This window comes from Pelobates fuscus, chromosome 7 (genome assembly GCF_036172605.1).
Source record: "Pelobates fuscus isolate aPelFus1 chromosome 7, aPelFus1.pri, whole genome shotgun sequence".
Classification (NCBI taxonomy): Eukaryota; Metazoa; Chordata; class Amphibia; order Anura; family Pelobatidae; genus Pelobates; species Pelobates fuscus.
In genome coordinates, this window is record NC_086323.1 from 193,325,177 (window position 1) to 193,343,228 (window position 18,052).

Here is an 18,052-nt window from a genome sequence, read left to right on the forward strand (position 1 = left end):
AGAACGGGTGGAAAATACTCGCCTCCTGTCATTAATAAAATTAAGATTATAGGTACACTAAAGCTAGCATAATCTACAATTTTAATCAACATGACAGGAGGCTTCATATTTGCTGTTTTAACGCTCAGTCAACAAATCCAATGCTGTTTGTTTCGCTGGTACCTATTCCAGGAGATATCAGAGCAATCCTAAATGGACTTTCCAACTGCGAGAATTGCCAGTAGACGGGTCGATGAGGATGCCAGCTGATGAAGCATCCCAAATACGGAAAAACACTATCCGCTGATAGCTCCATTGTACGTGGGGTTGCGACCTGTTTCCAAGCAGCCGGTCCATGAGCTGCCAAGCTGACCTATTAGCCATTTCCCTGTAGTTGTAAAATGTTGAAGGTCATTTGCTGACTAAGGGCAGCGAGAAGAAACTGCCACCATGTCTCCACTCTTGATGTGGAAGGTGGCTCCTCCGATCGTGCCAGGGTCACCAGGCGACGTGGCCTTGCAGGCAAATCTCCAACCACCACCAAGTCCACCACCAATTCCGTAATAGAACCGAGTAGGACCTTTCGTTCTCTCATGACTTACCTGGTGAGATGTCTCATCAAAGAATAAATTTATTATGCAGGCAAGAGTGTGGTCAATGGGGCTGAGGGCACTGTCCTGCATGTCTGGTGGTTGTGCCCCCGCATCCAGACCTTCTGGATTGCTCAAGCAGCAACTGGTTGCTTTGTTCCTTTCGAGCCCCGTCAGATGTTGATAACTGACCTCCCGAGAGGACTGCCCAGGGCCACACAAAAACTCCTGCTACATATCATTTTAACAGCGCATTTAACATTTAACACCGACCGAAGGGCAGGCTATTTCAGTTGCTGCCCGTTCTCAGTATTCTCTTGCAACCCATTTTTTACTCTCCACAAGTTTAAGGGATAATCCAGACGTGGACCCCTTGCTCACGGTGCCTATGGAGATATCAGCTATGCCTCACTGATGATGCCTAACAAGGCTGAAACGATCATCTGGGGTTGCTGTGTCTCTCGTGCAGAGGGAACTTGCTGGCATTTCGGATCTGGACTGCCCGTATGGGTGGGACCAGTCTGATATGTTTCAGAGAAGTTCTCTCTGTAATGGCACAAGATGAGCAAAAAACAGCTTGAGAACTGAGCGGTGACCGACCGAAGGGCAGGCTATTTCAGTTGCTGCCCGTTCTCAGTATTCTCTTGCGACCCATTTTTTACTCTCCACAAGTTTAAGGGATAATCCAGACGTGGACCCCTTGCTCACGGTGCCTAGGGAGATATCAGCTATGCCTCACTGATGATGCCTAACAAGGCTGAAACGATCGTCTGGGGTTGCTGTGTCTCTCGTGCAGAGGGAACTTGCTGGCATTTCGGATCTGGACTGCCCGTATGGGTGGGACCAGTCTGATATGTTTCAGAGAAGTTCTCTCTGTAATGGCACAAGATGAGCAAAAAACGGCTTGAGAACTGAGCGGTGACCGACCAAGGGCAGGCTATTTCAGTTGCTGCCCGTTCTCAGTATTCTCTTGCGACCCATTTTTTACTTTTGCAAGGATGTATTTAAACTAGGAGGGGGGGCAAAAGGGTGATAAAACATCAATCCAATTGCCCCCCAAACAAAGACAGAAGGTGCATGTAGCAAGTGTGTTAAAAAATTATAAGCTTAGAGTCATGTCTACAAATGCTCGCAGTTTAGGGAATAAGATCCATGAACTTGTGGCAATAATGGCAACTAATAATGTAGATTTAGTCGCTGTTACTGAGACATGGTATAATGAGAAAAATGACTGGGACATAGCAATACCACGGTACTCTTTATATAGAAAAGACAGGGAATTATGATTTATAGGACCTCGTGACAAATAGAAGAGTTAGATAATCTACTAGTTGAGGAAATAGCTAAAATGACAATAAAGGGGGAAGTTATCATCATGGGTGACTTTAATCTTCCTGATGTGAATTGGAAAATCTAAATAACTGCTTGTGCTAGGAGCACACATATTCTAAACTCCCTACTGGGATTGTCTCTAAAACAAGTCGTTGAGGAGCCAACTCGTAAGGATTTAGTGTTAACAAATGGAGATTTGGTATCAGATATTACTGTAGGTGAAAGTTTAGAATCCAACGATCATCAGTCAGTGTGGTTTAATATAAGAACAGTGACTGAGTCACACCACACAAAAACACATTTTTTAGACTTTAGAAAAACAGACTTTTCTAAAATTAGAATATGTGTAAAGGAGTCATTATTAGACTGGAGCAATTTAAATTGAGTCCAAGAGAAATTGGATTATTTCAAAGTTGCACTGCTGAATGCAACAGAAAATTGCATTAGGCTTGTCAGTAAAAGCAAATTCAAATAAAAAAAACACTGTGGTACTCCACAGGTGTGGCCAAAATAGTAAAAAACTAAAAGTTAGCATTTAGTAACTATAAAAAAAAACCAGCGTGAGGAAGACAGAATGATCTATAAGATTAGGCAGAAAGAGGCTAAGCAAGTTATAAGAGCTTCCAAATCACACACAGAAGAGAAAATAGCACAGTCAGTAAAAAAGGGGACAAAACATTTTTTAGATACATAAATGAGAAAAGGAAAGTAAAACAAGAATTATTTAGATTGAAAACAAAAGAAGGAAGGTATGTAGAAGAGTATAAAGGTCTAGCTGAATGCCTCAATGAATATTTTTGTTCAGTATTTACAGCTGAAAATGAAGGAAAGGGGAAAAAGGACAAATTAGTAATTTGTTACATGTGAGTTTACAGAGGAAGAGGTTCTATTTCAACTGCCAAAAGTAAAGACAAATAAGTCAATGGGACCTGACGTAATACACCCAAAGTTATTAAAAGAGCTTAGTGGTGTACTAGCAAAACCATTAATAGATTTATTTAACCAATCATTGTTAACAGGAGTAGTCCCAGAGGATTGGAAGTTAGCGAATGTTGTGCCCATTCACAAGAAAGGAAGTAGGGAGGAGTCGGGCAACTATAGGCCAAACAGCCTTACTTCAGTAGTGGGGAAAGTGATGGAAACCATGTTAAAAGATAGGATTGTTGAACATCTAAAAACACATGGATTTCAAGATCAGAGAAAACATGGGTTTACTTCAGGGAGATCATGGCAAACTAATCTTATTGATTTTTTTTGATTTGGTAACTCAAATAATAGATCAGGGTGGTGCAGTAGACATTGTTTACCTAGATTTCAGTAAGGCTTTTGACACTGTTGCATATAGAAGGTCTATCAATAAACTGCATTCTTTAAGTTTGGATTCCAATATTGTTGAATGGGTAAGGCAGTGGCTGAGTGACAGGCAACAGAGGGTTGTAGTCAATGGAGTATATTCGAAACATGGGTTTGTCACCAGTGGGGTACCTCAGGGATCTGTACTTGGACCCATTCTCTTTAATGTTTTTATTAGTGATATTGCAGAAGGCCTTGATGGTATGTTATATATTTTTGCTGATGATACTAAGATATGTAACAGGGGGATAAGCCAAATGGCAAATGATTTAGGTAAACTAGAATGGTCAGAGTTGTGGCAACTGACATTTAATGTGGAAAAGTGCAAGATAATGCATCTTGGATGTAAAAACCCAAGGGCAGAGTACAGAATATTTGATAGAGTCCTAACCGCAACATCTGTGGAAAGGGATTTAGGGGTGATTATTTCTGATGACTTAAAGGACTGCCAGACTGCTACCCTTCCTGCTTCTGCTGTTGAAACCAGACCAAGTGGGCTTTGTCCCTCACTGAGAAGCTAAAGATAAAACCACGAGAGTACTTGCGCTGATCCATCAGGCCCAGAGGACTGGGCAGGACCTTCTGCTGCTATCCACGGATGCGGAGAAGGCCTTCGAAAGAGTAAACTGGGACTTCCTCTTTCACAGACTTCAGTCACTAGGTATAGGTTCCAAGATGTATGCATGGTTCACAGCATTGTTTGATGGCCCCACGGAGAGGGTCTGCATAAACGAGGCTTTCACTAACCCATTTGAGATCCACAATGGCACTAGACAGGAATGCCCGCTGCCTCTGCTGCTCTTTATCCTTGCCCTTGAGCCATTCCCCCAGGCCGTGAGATGTAATCCCAACATCAAGGGTCTCAAAGTGTCCACATCGCATAAGGTGGGCACGTACGTGGATGACCTAATATTCTTTGTTGCCTTGCCAGAGATGACGCTCCCCAATATAATGCAGGAGTTTGATCGCTATGGCAAGATTTCTCATTTAAAGATTAATTACTCCAAATCGAATGTCCTGAACATATCAGTGCCACCCAGAAGGGCCTAGACTTTACACCCATGCTTTCCATTTCATTGAGCAGAGAAGACGATCAACTATCTTGGAATCTGGCTTACTAACGATCTTACGCAGTTATATCAGGCAAATCTCACACCTATGCTGAAAAACTTTTAGAGGAACCTGGAAGAGTGGGTGCTGCCACACCTTTCCTGCTAGGGGCATATCGCAGTGACAAAAATGAACTTGCTACCACGTATCCATTACCTGTTTCAAACGCTGCCCATTTACATCCCAACAGCTTTTTTAACGTCTCTCAGGTCGCTGATAATCAGACACATATGATTCTCGAATACCAACTATTGACAAGACCAAAGGAAGAAGGTGGGCTGGCTGTGCCAGAATTTGAGGTATACTACCAGGCCCCCACTTACAGAGAGTGCTGGAATGAGGCTCTCTGAAGACATTAATGTGGATGCCCCCAGCGGAGAACAGGAAGTTATCACGCCACCAACCTTTTTGTAAAGACCACCCTAGAAGAATGGAATAGTAATGCCACGAGAATGGAGCTTTTGTCCTTCCCTTCCCCCTTTTTCCCCCTGACAAATAACCCAGTGACTGTGGAAGTAAGCATTCACATGCTTACTTCCACAGTCACGAATACAAGGCCGACACATACTGGCGAGAGGAAAACTGAAACCTCTTGGTGATCTGGTAGATAGCGCACACCACACAGTTACGTAGAGACGGAGGCATGAACAACTGAAACAGTTTATACACAGCATCCCACAAACTCCTTACTTAGCTAGGACATTGACCCCATTTGAAACTTTAGCAGATGACACAGCCTCGTTACCACATGCAATATCCTATCTATACTCACTACAACTACAAAGTAGAAATCTCCCATCCGCACCCTCCCCCCTCCCACTCCCCCCCCTAACAGTGGGGTAAGATCTATGATTTGGTACAGCACTGTGCACTTGCCAGTAAGACTCAGGAATCGGCCAACAAGGTTTTATCATTATAGTACATGACCCCACAGGCCCTAAGGTCATTGGACCCAACTCTGGGGGACAAATGTTGGTTCTACGGGAACAGTACTGCAATGTTCCTGCACATCTGGTGGGATTGCCCCAGGATAACACCTTTTTGGTAGGCAATTAGTGAAATCATAAAATTCTCTTACAATCCGCCCCCCTTCCGACCAGCCTTGCACCCCTTATACAAAACTACCACACCGACAACGGTGTACAAGAAATCCCTGACGGTTAGAATATTGAACACTGCGAAACAAGTGTTGCCTCTGTTCTGGAAAAAAGACATACCACCTCCCTTGACAGTATGGTTTGATAAGATGGAGGACCTCCGAAAACTTGAGGAACTGACATTTGCAGCACAACACCGCTAATAGACTTATTGGGACATTTGGACACACTGGCTGATGGTTGTCTACCAGGCTGAGTTCCAGAGACTTGGGGGGATGAAAGAGTAACTTTCCCTTCAGCACTGAATGGGCTTAGTTACTCTGGGCATACATGGGCCGATTGTAAAATGGCCCAGCATTGACACAATGCATGTAAACTTACCAAGACATGGAACGGCAGCAGCAAGATGTTAATGCAAGAAATGGAGAGATAGAGAGGAAAGAACAAGAGGCTCTGTTAAAACATGCATGATATTCTGTACCCGGTTTGTGACCTGCAATTCTCATTGTTTTGTTCAAAGTATGTGGACCTGCGAGTCTGTTCACCATTTATACCAACGCATTTACTATATGAGACCTGCGTGTCTCAGTGTTTTATAGTATGACTTTACAACATGATCTATGCAACTGATAAAAATAAATAAATAAATAAACATGTCGCTCTGTATAATAATACTGAGTATCTATACACTGATTATAAACATGTCGCTCTGTATAATAATACTGAGTATCTATACGCTGATAATAAACATGTCGCTCTGTATAATAATACGGAGTATCTATACACTGATAATAAACATGTCGCTCTGTATAATAATACTGAGTATCTATACGCTGATAATAAACATGTTGCTCTGTATAATAATACGGAGTATCTATACACTGATAATAAACATGTCGCTCTGTATAATAATACTCAGTATCTATACGCTGATAATAAACATGTCGCTCTGTATAATAATACTGAGTATCTATACGCTGATAATAAACATGTCGCAATGTATAATAATACTGAGTATCTATACACTGATAATAAACATGTCACTCTGTATAATAATACTGAGTATCTATACACTGATAATAAACATGTCGCTCTGTATAATAATACTGAGTATCTATACGCTGATAATAAATATGTGGCTCTGTATAATAATACTGAGTATATATACACTGATAATAAACATGTCGCTCTGTATAATAATACTGAGTATCTATACGCTGATAATAAACATGTCGCTCTGTATAATAATACTGAGTATCTATACGCTGATAATAAACATGTTGCTCTGTATAATAATACTGAGTATCTATACGCTGATAATAAACATGTCACTCTGTATAATAATACTGAGTATCTATACTCTTTTCAAATAATTTTTATTAAAGTTTTACATATTTGTATAACAACAGGAATATAAACATTGTATTTGGGGGTAGGAAGGGAAGGGGAACTTGGAAATGGAAGAGAATAACCATCCAGTATTAAAATAGGCATAACAGTGTATATGGCAAAAAAATTAATTAAAAAAAATATGTTTTACATCAATGCACTTTAATAACAATATGTCAAAGTCCATATGCTGTTTTGATTTTTTCTTCCCACTTATCCCAATTATATTTTAATATTGGGAAACCACGCATATGAGCTCTATGGGATAATTCGTGTGCCTTGTTTTCTAGAATCAAATTAAAAACTTCCCTGATAGATGGCACATCTTGGGACTTCCAATGTCTAGGTAAACAGGATGTAGCAGCGATCAAAATGTGACCTATGATTATTTTGTCTGATCTATTAATGGACTCCGGGAGTTTTTTAAATAAGGCTAGTTCCGAGGTTAAAATGCTAATGGTTCTATCCACTTTAATAATTAGGTCGTGAATCAATTTCCAATATTTAGTTAATTTAGGACAGAACCACCAAATATGGGCCATATTGCCCACACCCCCACAATCCCTCCAACACCGGTCAGAATACATATTGTTCATGTTGTGCAATCTAGACGGGGCCAGGTACCAACGATATAAAATTTTATAATGATTTTCAAAGTGGTCGGTGCAATACGAAATACCTTTTAAAGCTTTAAAAAAAACGAACCATTCTTCTAGATCGTACTGGGCACCCAACTCCGTCTCCCATGACAACATGTGTTTTAATTTAACTAGGGGCTTGGCGTTATAAAACGAGTAGCATAAGGATATCATGCCTTTACTAGTGGGGCTGCATAAAAAAGCTTAGTTATAGAGCATTATAGAGCATTCCTTCAACAGTTCTATTTTTAAGGATGGGATATAATCTTTCAATAACTCAATAGGCATTGCTCTATATAAGCTGGGAGAATGATCATTTTTAAAAACAATATCCCAGGCCTTAAGTGTAGTCTTGGTAGATAAAAATAACTTTGTAATTCCAGGTCTTTTCTTAGAATTTAACCAGGGTAATTCTGACAATCTAACCGGGAAAATTTTTGATTCTTCTATTTTCATCCATCTGGGTTTATCAACCTGATTATTAAATCTCACAGCCACTGCAGCGTTAGTGGCGAAATAATATTTGCGGACATCGGGAACACCGATACCGCCATTCGATTTGTGGTGCTGCAAGGAAGTGAGCTTCACACGAGCAGGCTTATTCCCCCAGATGAACTTCATCATTGTCGAATGAACTTTATTAAAAAATGATAATGGGATGGACAAAGGGATGGTCCTAAAAAAATATAGAATTTTTGGTAGTATCGTCATTTTAACAGATGCGACCCTCCCCAGCCAGGAAAGTTCCATTCCGCCCCATCTCTCCATCTCCTTTTGTAGGTCCGACCATGCTTTCCTCAAGTTGTGATTATGCATATTTACCAAATTTTTGCATAAATTAATGCCAAGGTATTCCATGTAGTCAGCTCTCCAATCAAATAAATATAATTTCTTAAGGGCAATGGTTTCCGAATTTTTTAAATGAAATGGGAGGGCCTGAGACTTAGACTCATTTAATTTGTAGTACGATACCTCGCCAAATTGAGTTAAAATGTCTTTTAGGTGGCTCAAAGATTCTTTTGGGTGTTTGACAGCTAGAATTATGTCATCTGCAAACAGGCCAATTTTGTGAGCGGATTCTTTAACAACAATTACTGCAATTTGTGGGGTTGTTCTAATTAGTTCAGCCAGGGGTTCTATTGCTAAAACAAATAGAATTGGAGATAAAGGGCACCCCTGTCTCGTCCCATTGGTTAGAGAAAACGTTTTAGATGTGAAACCGGAAGCTGAGACATGGGCGGAAGGTGCACAATATAGCGCCTTAATTGCTGTGATAAAAGATGATGGTATGTTGAATCTTTCTAACGTTCTCCATAAATATCCCCAATGTATCCTGTCACACGCCTTCTCTACGTCTAGAGATAGAAGCAATGAAGTCGTTTTGGTCATATTGATGTGCTGAATCAAGTTTATGAATCTTCTAGTCCCGTCGGGCGCCTGTCTATCCTTTACAAAACCCACTTGATCCTTATTTATTAGCAATGGGATTAATTTGGTTAATCTATTTGCGAGAACTTTAGAATAAATCTTTGAGTCATTATTGATTAGGGAAATGGGTCTAAAATTGTGGCATCTATCGGGAGTTTTTCCCGGTTTTGGCACGGTGACTATTCGTGCGCACAAGGACTCCTCTGGCATCGTTCCCCCGGACTTATAGGAATTGCATAATTTGGTCATGTGGGGAATTAAAATTTCTTGAAAAGTTTGATAATATAAAATAGTGAATCCATCGGGACCAGGGGCTTTTCCGGATGGCATAAGTTTGATCGCCTCAGCTATCTCTTTTGCTGATTTTTCACATTCTAAGCTTTCTGTCCTAGAGACAGCCGAGGCAATGTCACTCTGTCTAAAAATTTATCAATGGTTGTTGCAGAAGGCTGGGTAAGGTTCGAATCACATTCTAAATTATAAAGTTTACTATAATACTCTGCAAACATGTCACTGATTTTAGTAGGATGAAACACTTTTCGCCCCTGATCATCAAGTAAATACGCTATTTTTGATTGTGCATTCACATGCCGGAGTTTGGATGCCAAAAGAGTAGAGGCCCTGTTGCCTTTTAAGTAAAATGTTTTCCTGAGACGTCTCACCATAAGAGATGTACGATCTAAATTAATTTTGTTAATTTTAGCCTTAATTTCTCCTATCATTGCTGATAGGGAAGACGAGGGACCAAATTTATTAGCCTGATTCAAATTGTACAATTCTTTTTCCAATGTTCTTAAATTATTGCTATTAAGTTTCTTCAGGTGAGTCGCTCTAGAAATAAAATGACCTCCTAATACAGCCTTATGCGCATTCCAAGACACCTCGCCAGGAACCTCGGGTGAGGCATTTTCCAAAAAATAATAGCTCAAGGCTTTCTCCGCCAATGATCTGTTCACAACATCGTTTAATAAATAATTGCCTAACTTCCAGGATCTATTCGGGGCTGAGGAAACAATTTCGTCAATATGCATTATGATTGGAGCATGGTCAGACCAGTTAATGTCTAAGATATCAGATTTCAAGATGTGCGGGATTAAAGCGCTCTGGACCATAAACCTGTCCAGCCTGGAATACATATTTTTAGATACAGAATAATACGTAAAATCTCTTTCATTCTCATGCATCAGTCTCCAGGAATCATATAAACCACATTCAATCATGTATCTGGAACATTTGTTAGCTAATCTGTCGCTGTCCCCTCTATGTTGTTGATCATTGTCTTCCCTAGCGTTATCCAATTCACCGTCCATAACAAAATTCGTATCGCCACACATTACCAAGCTGCCTCTCACATTCTCACCCACTAAGTCCATCAATTTCCTAAAGAACTGCAACTGACCGGTGTTGGGAAAATACACGTTCACTATGGTATATTCAATAGTGTTAAGTGAACCTATCCATATTAAATACCTCCCGTCATCATCCGTCATTACTTTGTTCGTTGAACATGCTATATTCCTGTGGAAGAAAATCGATGTACCTCTAGACTTGGATTTATAAGTGCTATGATATTGGACTGGGAAAAGCTTTGACATAATCTTATGTGTTTTATCATTTTTAAAATGCGTTTCCTGTACACAGATGACATCTGATTTGTTGGATTTTGCTTCTTTGAATAGTAAGCGTCTTTTGTGGGCGGTGTTCAGGCCTCTCACATTAAATGACATATATTTTAAAACCATAATTTATGGAACAGCAATGCTTGATAAAGAGTAAAGGAATATTCAACTTTGTGAGAGTCCGAACAGCCGCCTTCCAATAAAGAAACATCCAACAATAACGTCACAACAAACTCAAGATGTGTACATGTGTGTACAGGAATAAATAAACAAATTTGTGCAAGTCGCTGATGCCACATAATATGCATTTTTGTATGAGGCATTTCTGTGATTCGTGGTCTGGAAACATTTCTACCAAATTTTAAAGGATGGATGATCAAAGAAAATAGAAAAAAAAAAATATCAACGGGGTACAAAAAACTTGGGTATATACCCTTATCAGGGGAAACAAACAAACAGTGAAAAAGGGCCATGAGGGAGAGCAAAAAAGTTTCTCCATCTCAGGGTATTAGGCCCAGGTTCGGGGGAAAGAAGGCTGCTGGATACAAGGGGAGCAATATAAATAAACAAAAAAAATAAAAAAATAAAAATAAAAAAATCACAGAACAATAAAAAAATAATAAAATTAAATACGAAATAATGTGTAAAAAAAACCAAGGGACCATAAAATAATATTGAATGTAAAAATTTGGAAACATTTAAGTGGTCCAATCGGTTTCTGATAGAAACCGTTAAGTCGCATATCATAACCAGGAGAAACAAGTCAAAATTCAAAGTAATCCCGCTAAATCTCCAGACTGGAGCAGGACTCGAAAGCCTGTTGCAGAGATAAAGTTTTCTCAGAACCAAGCCATAAAAATCAATAGAGAAAAAAAAAAAATCATGAAAATAAACGTGTATATATAAAAATAAAATCCTTAGTGAAGATAGGAAGAACATCTTAACTTGAAGTGTCGAACGATTTGCGACCGTGGAAAATGAAGACTGTAGCTCTATGAACTGGAAACTCAGGAAGTGTCCGATTTGCTTCTCTTGCTGGCCTGCAGAGGAGTAGATGGCGAGAGTCTATGAGGCGATACCTGACTTCTATTCATGGATTGGAAGAGTTCCATTCCTTCCTCAGGCGACGTGATTATGACATTCCTGCCATCCATGCGGAAAAGGACTTTGACCGGGAATCCCCATCTATATCTTATCCCTCTTCGTCTTAGATCCGCGGTAAAAAGTTGAAATTCTCTGCGTCGCCTCATTGTTTGGGCAGAGAAGTCTTGGAAGACCTTCATACCGCTGTAGTCCCCCGTGAGACCTGACGTGCGTACTGCACCCAGAAATTCCTCTTTAATGTGGTAATAGTGAAATCTCACTATCACATCTTTGGGTGCAGCCGCAGGCGCATTACCGGGTTTAGGCAATCTATGGATGCGGTCCAATAGCAGATCCGTATTTTTAGCAGTTGGTAGAGCTGACTTCACCATTGCCTGGAAATAACTTTGTAATTCCAGAGAGTCTATATTTTCAGCGATCCCCCTGATCCTTAGGTTATTACGCCTACTTCTATCCTCGGCGTCCGCTAACTTTTCCGCTTGTTGGTGTACTTGCTTCTGAAGCTCTTTTACAGTTTCAACCAAGTCCAGGTGAGATTGCTCTTGAGAGTGCAATCTATTCTCTATTATTTCCGTCCGCTGATTAATGCCCTCCATGGCTCCATATAAAGTCTTTCTTAAAGTCGTTTTTCAGATCGACTCTCAAATCTTTAATGAGTTGTATTATCATGCCAGCTGATGGTGGCAGATCATCTGCCAATTCAGGTGGCATATTAGGATTGTAAGTCGAAGCCATAAATGTGGTGGTAGCCATATTGGAGGTGGCAGTGGCCATCTTGGGAGTGGAATATACAATGTCTGGTCTGGCAGCCATCTTTGTTATGGCATCATGACCTTTTCTCTGTGGTAGTGCAGAGAAAGTACTTGTTTGGAGCATTTCAGCTCCTAGTTCCATGTTTTGAACTTCTGGGCTTTCCATAGGCCTTACTGTGCCTTTAAGAATTGTGGGTCGGATAGCAGAGCCCCCCCCCCCCCCCCACCGGGACCGACAACCTGGAGGCCGAGGATGGGGAGCGAGACCTCACACTACCCTCCCCTTTACTTGCAGCCCGGTCACTTTTGTAAGTGAGTGACCGGGCTGCTCTATGCTGAGACCGCGAGCTGCTTGCTGGGTGGTCCTTGCCGCTCGCGGGAGACACAGCTTTGTGCTCCGAGCATGCTGAGTGCTCGGAGCACTCTGAGCCGCACACAGAGGTGTCGGCTAGTGCGGCCGCGGTCCCGCCGCTCTCTGGATGCCGCGAGCGGGTCGCGACCGCACAAGCATACGATTTAGCATGGGAGACCGGGAGGGAGGTGGGGAGGGATTTCCCCGGCGCCACCAACGAGATTTTAAGCGGCGAAACAAGCCGCGAGCCGGATTTTGAAGCAGGGGAGTGAGCCTGGGCACCCTTACTCACCCCAGCAGCTCCATGCCTTGCACACTTACTACAGGAGCTGGTTAGGGACAAACTATGCATTATGCAAAGATCCCCTAGAGGGGACTGCTGGTATTCACCACAGTATCCACATAATAATACTGAGTATCTATACACTAAAAATAAACATGTCGCTCTGTATAATAATACTGAGTATCTATACACTGATAATAAACATGTCGCTCTGTATAATAATACTGAGTATCTATACGCTGATAATAAACATGTCGCTCTGTATAATAATACTGAGTATCTATACGCTGATAATAAACATGTCGCTCTGTATAATAATACTGAGTATCTATACGCTGATAATAAACATGTCGCTCTGTATAATAATACTGAGTATCTATTCACTAATAATAAACATGTCGCTCTGTATAATAATACCGAGTACCTGTTATGTTTGATGATAGCTGACTTACAATAACATACCGTCTATTAACCCCTTAAGGACTGGACTTTTTTTGCGATGTTGTACATTTGCGACCAGGCATCTTTTTACACTTTTGTGGTGTTTGTGTTTAGCTGTAATTTTCCGCTCTCTCATTTACTGTTCATATACAAATTATATATTGTTTTTTTCAGGACAAAAGGGGCTTTCTTTACATACCATTATTTATATAATCTCATGTAATTTAATTTTTAAAAAATGAAAAAATATGATGAAAAATTGAAAAAAAATACATGTTTTTTGACTTTTATGTGAAAAATCTTTTATTCATCTACAAAAGCGAGTGAAAAAAACTGCTAAATAGATTCAAAATTTTGTCCTGAGTTTAAAAATACCCAGTGTTTACATGCTTTTTGCTATTTTTTTTGCATGTTATAGGGCTATAAGTACAAGTAGGATATTGCGGTTTCAAAACATATATTTTTAAAATTTATCAATAGTGACATTGTAACACTATTATCTGTCATAAATCGCTGAATAACACCCCACATGTACATATTTTTTTTAAAGTAGACAACCCAGGGTATTCAATATGGGGTATGTCCAGACTTTTTTAGTAGCCACTTAGTCGCAAACACTGGCCAAAGTTAGCGTTCATATTTGTTTGTGTGTGAAAAAAGTAAAAAACTAAATTGAACGCTAATTTTGGCCAGTGTTTGTGACCAAGTGGTTACTAAAAAAGACTGGTCACACCCCATTTGCAATACCTTGGGTTGTCTTCTTTCGCAAATGGTATGCCATCATGGGGGTAATTCTCATTCCTGGGCTACCATACGCTCTCAAAGGCAACGTAACCAACCTGGTCATTTTCAATGTAAAAATATTTGACCCATATATTTGACCCTGTAACTTTCAAAAACGCTATAAAACCTGTACATGGGGGGTACTGTTATACTCAGGAGACTTTGCTGAACACAAATATTAGTGTTTCAAAACTGGAAAATGTATCACAACAATTATATCATCAGTAAACGTGCTGTTTATGTGTGAAAAATGCAAAAAAAGTCACTTTCACTGACAATATCATCGCTGTGATACGTTTTACTGTTTTGAATCACTAATATTTGTGTTCAGCAAAGTCTCCCGAGTAAAACAGTACCCCCCATGTACAGGTTTTAGGGTGTCGTAGAACGTTACAGGGTAAAATACAGTGCTAGCAAATTAAATTCTCTAGACTTTTGGCCTGGGTTGGCAGGCAGGTCCCTTAAATTGCAATCAATAAAATAACTTAATTATGTAAAAATATTACATAAATATGCACGTAGAATTTAAATATATATGCATATTTATATATTTGAAGTCTACGTGTATATTTATATAATTATTTATGTCATTTTGTATATGGACATATGAATAGTTTGTATTCTTTTTATTTATTTATATATACATAGATATATATACAATTTCATTCTAAGTGTATTTTGATATAAATATATATATATTAATATCAAAATACAGTTAGAATAACATTTCGTATAGATATATATTTTTTTTTTAATTTTTATTATTATTTTTAATTTTTTAAATTTAATTTAAATTATTTATTATTCGTATTTTATAATAATATATATATACAATATATATATAGTTATTATATATATTATATATATACGTGTGTAAATTAATTATAAGTGTATTTTTATATTAATATATGTACATATTAATATAAAAATACACTTAGCATGACATTATATATATGATATATAGACATATATTATATAGGTATAATATATGTCTATATATCATATATATATACACATATATAATAATATTTTTTTTTTATTCACTATAACTTTAATTTTTTTTGGATTTTACACTGGCAGGGAGACTGCCTGTCAGCACAGACAGTCCCCCTGCAGGCAGAGTCTAGGACACCTATTGTGACCATGTGGTCGCCCTGTTGGGCGATCACATGGCCACAGGGGTCCTAATCCGCCATGGGGAGACTGTCTGGGCTGCAGGCAGTCTCCCCACAACGGGAGCACCGCCGATCGCCGCCGGGGGAACGACGGCGATCGGGTAAGTACCTCTTAAATTTAGGACGGTTCAGGACCGTCGTCGGTCGGCAACGCAAAAATGCCGATGACGGTCCTGAACCGTCCCGCGTCCTTAAGGGGTTAATTAGCCAGGATTTATTGATGACAAATCACATATTATGTTTGATCCCTTTGTTGATATACACATTCCTGCTTTAACATTCACCCAGCATGGCCGAACTCCATACACACACTGGGAAGAGAGCAAATCTAGGGGGTGTGCCAATCCCAGCATGCCTTGCACACTTACTACAGGAGCTGGTTAGGGAAAAACTGTGCATTGTGCAAAGCTTCCCTAGAGGGGACTGCTGGTATTCACCACAGTATCCACATAATAATACTGAGTATCTATACACTAAAAATAAACATGTCACTCTGTATAATAATGCTGAGTATCTATACTCTGATAATAAACATGTCGCCCTGTATAATAATACTGAGTATCTATACACTGATAATAAACATGTCGCTCTGTATAATGATACCGAGTACCTGTTATGTTTGATGATAGCTGACTTACAATAACATACCGTCTATTAATCAGCCAGGATTTATTGATCACAAGTCACATATTATGTTCGATCCCTTTGTTGATATCCACATTCCTGCTTTAACATTCACCCAACATGGCCGAACTCCATACACACACTGGGAAGAGAGCAAATCTAGGGGGTGTGCCAATCCCAGCATGCCTTGCACACTTACTACAGGAGCTGGTTAGGGAAAAACTGTGCATTGTGCAAAGATTCCCTAGAGGGGACTTCTGGTATAAACCACAGTATCCACATAATAATGTAGTCACAAGTATACGCTGATAATAAACATGTCGCTCTTTATAGTAATACTGAGTATCTATACGCTGATAATAAACATGTCGCTCTGTATAATGATATTGAGTATCTATACACTGATAATAAACATGTCGCTCTGTATAATAATACTGAGTATCTATACGCTGATAATAAACATGTCACTCTGCATAATAATACTGAGTATCTATACGCTGATAACAAACATGTCGCTCTGTATAATAATACTGAGTATCTATACGCTGATAATAAACATGTCGCTCTATATAATAATACTGAGTATCTATACGCTGATAATAAACATGTCGCTCTGTATAATAATACTGAGTATCTATACACTGATAATAAACACGTCGCTCTGTATAATAATACTGAGTATCTATACACTGATAATAAACATGTCGCTGTATAATAATACTGAGTATCTATACGCTGATAATAAACATGTCGCTCTGTATAATAATACTGAGTATCTATACGCTGATAATAAACATGTCACTCTGCATAATAATACTGAGTATCTATACTCTGATAATAAACATGTCGCCCTGTATAATAATACTGAGTATCTATACGCTGATAATAAACATGTCGCTCTGTATAATACTGAGTATCTATTCACTAATAATAAACATGTCGCTCTGTATAATAATAATGAGTATCTATACAATAATAAACATGTCGCTTTGTATAAGACGGAGTATCTATATGCTGATAATAAACAGGTCGCTCTATATAATAATAGTGAGTATCTACACACTGATAATAAACATGTCGCTCTGTATAACAACCGTGAGTATCTATACATTGATAATAAACATTTCACTCTGTATAATAATACTGAGTATCTATACGCTGATAATAAACATGTCGCTCTGTATAATAATACTGAGTATCTACACACTGATAATAAACATGTCGCTCTGTATAATAATACTGAGTATCTATACACTGATAATAAACATGTCACTCTGTATAGTAATAACGAGTATCTATACACTGATAATAAACATGTCGCTCTGTATAATAATACTGAGTATCTATACGCTGATAATAAACATGTCGCTCTGTATAATAATACTGAGTATCTATTCACTAATAATAAACATGTCGCTCTGTATAATGATATCGAGTACCTGTTATGTTTGATGATAGCTGACTTACAATAACATACCGTCTATTAATCAGCCAGGATTTATTGATGACAAGTCACATATTATGTTCGATACCTTTGTTGATATACACATTCCTGCTTTAACATTCACCCAACATGGCCGAACTCCATACACACACTGGGAAGAGAGCAAATCTAGGGGGTGTGCCAATCCCAGCATGCCTTGCACACTTACTAAAGGAGCTGGTTAGGGACAAACTATGCATTGTGCAAAGCTCCCCTAGAGGGGACTGCTGGTATTCACCACAGTATCCACATAATAATGTAGCCACAAGTCTCTATAATAATACAGAGTATCTATACGCTGATAATAATAATAAACATGTCGCTCTGTATAATAATACAGAGTAACCATACTCTATTAATAAACATGTTGTATTTTATAAGAATACAGATTATTTATACACTGAGAATAAAAATGTGGCTCTGTATAATAATACTGAGTATCTATACGCTGATGATAAACATGTCACTCTGTATAATAATAATGAGTATCTATACACTAATAAACATGTCGCTTTGTATA

The 18,052-nt window shown here is 39.0% G+C and overlaps 1 protein-coding gene across 4 annotated transcripts in view; it reads right to left on the reverse strand.

The window, feature by feature from the left end:
* The window catches only part of LOC134568422 (oocyte zinc finger protein XlCOF7.1-like), a 91,358-nt gene extending 73,784 nt beyond the window's left edge, over positions 1–17,574 (reverse strand). For 2 of the 4 annotated variants that reach the window (XR_010084034.1, XM_063427003.1), the window contains exon 1: positions 16,074–16,173. The gene's annotated coding sequence lies outside the window, so the exon portion shown is untranslated. Of the gene's footprint in view, positions 1–3,737; positions 3,866–16,073; positions 16,174–17,526 lie in introns of those variants that run through there. The other 2 variants (XR_010084033.1, XM_063427004.1) reach the window with 2 other exon arrangements.
* Positions 17,575–18,052: the final 478 nt, after the last annotated feature.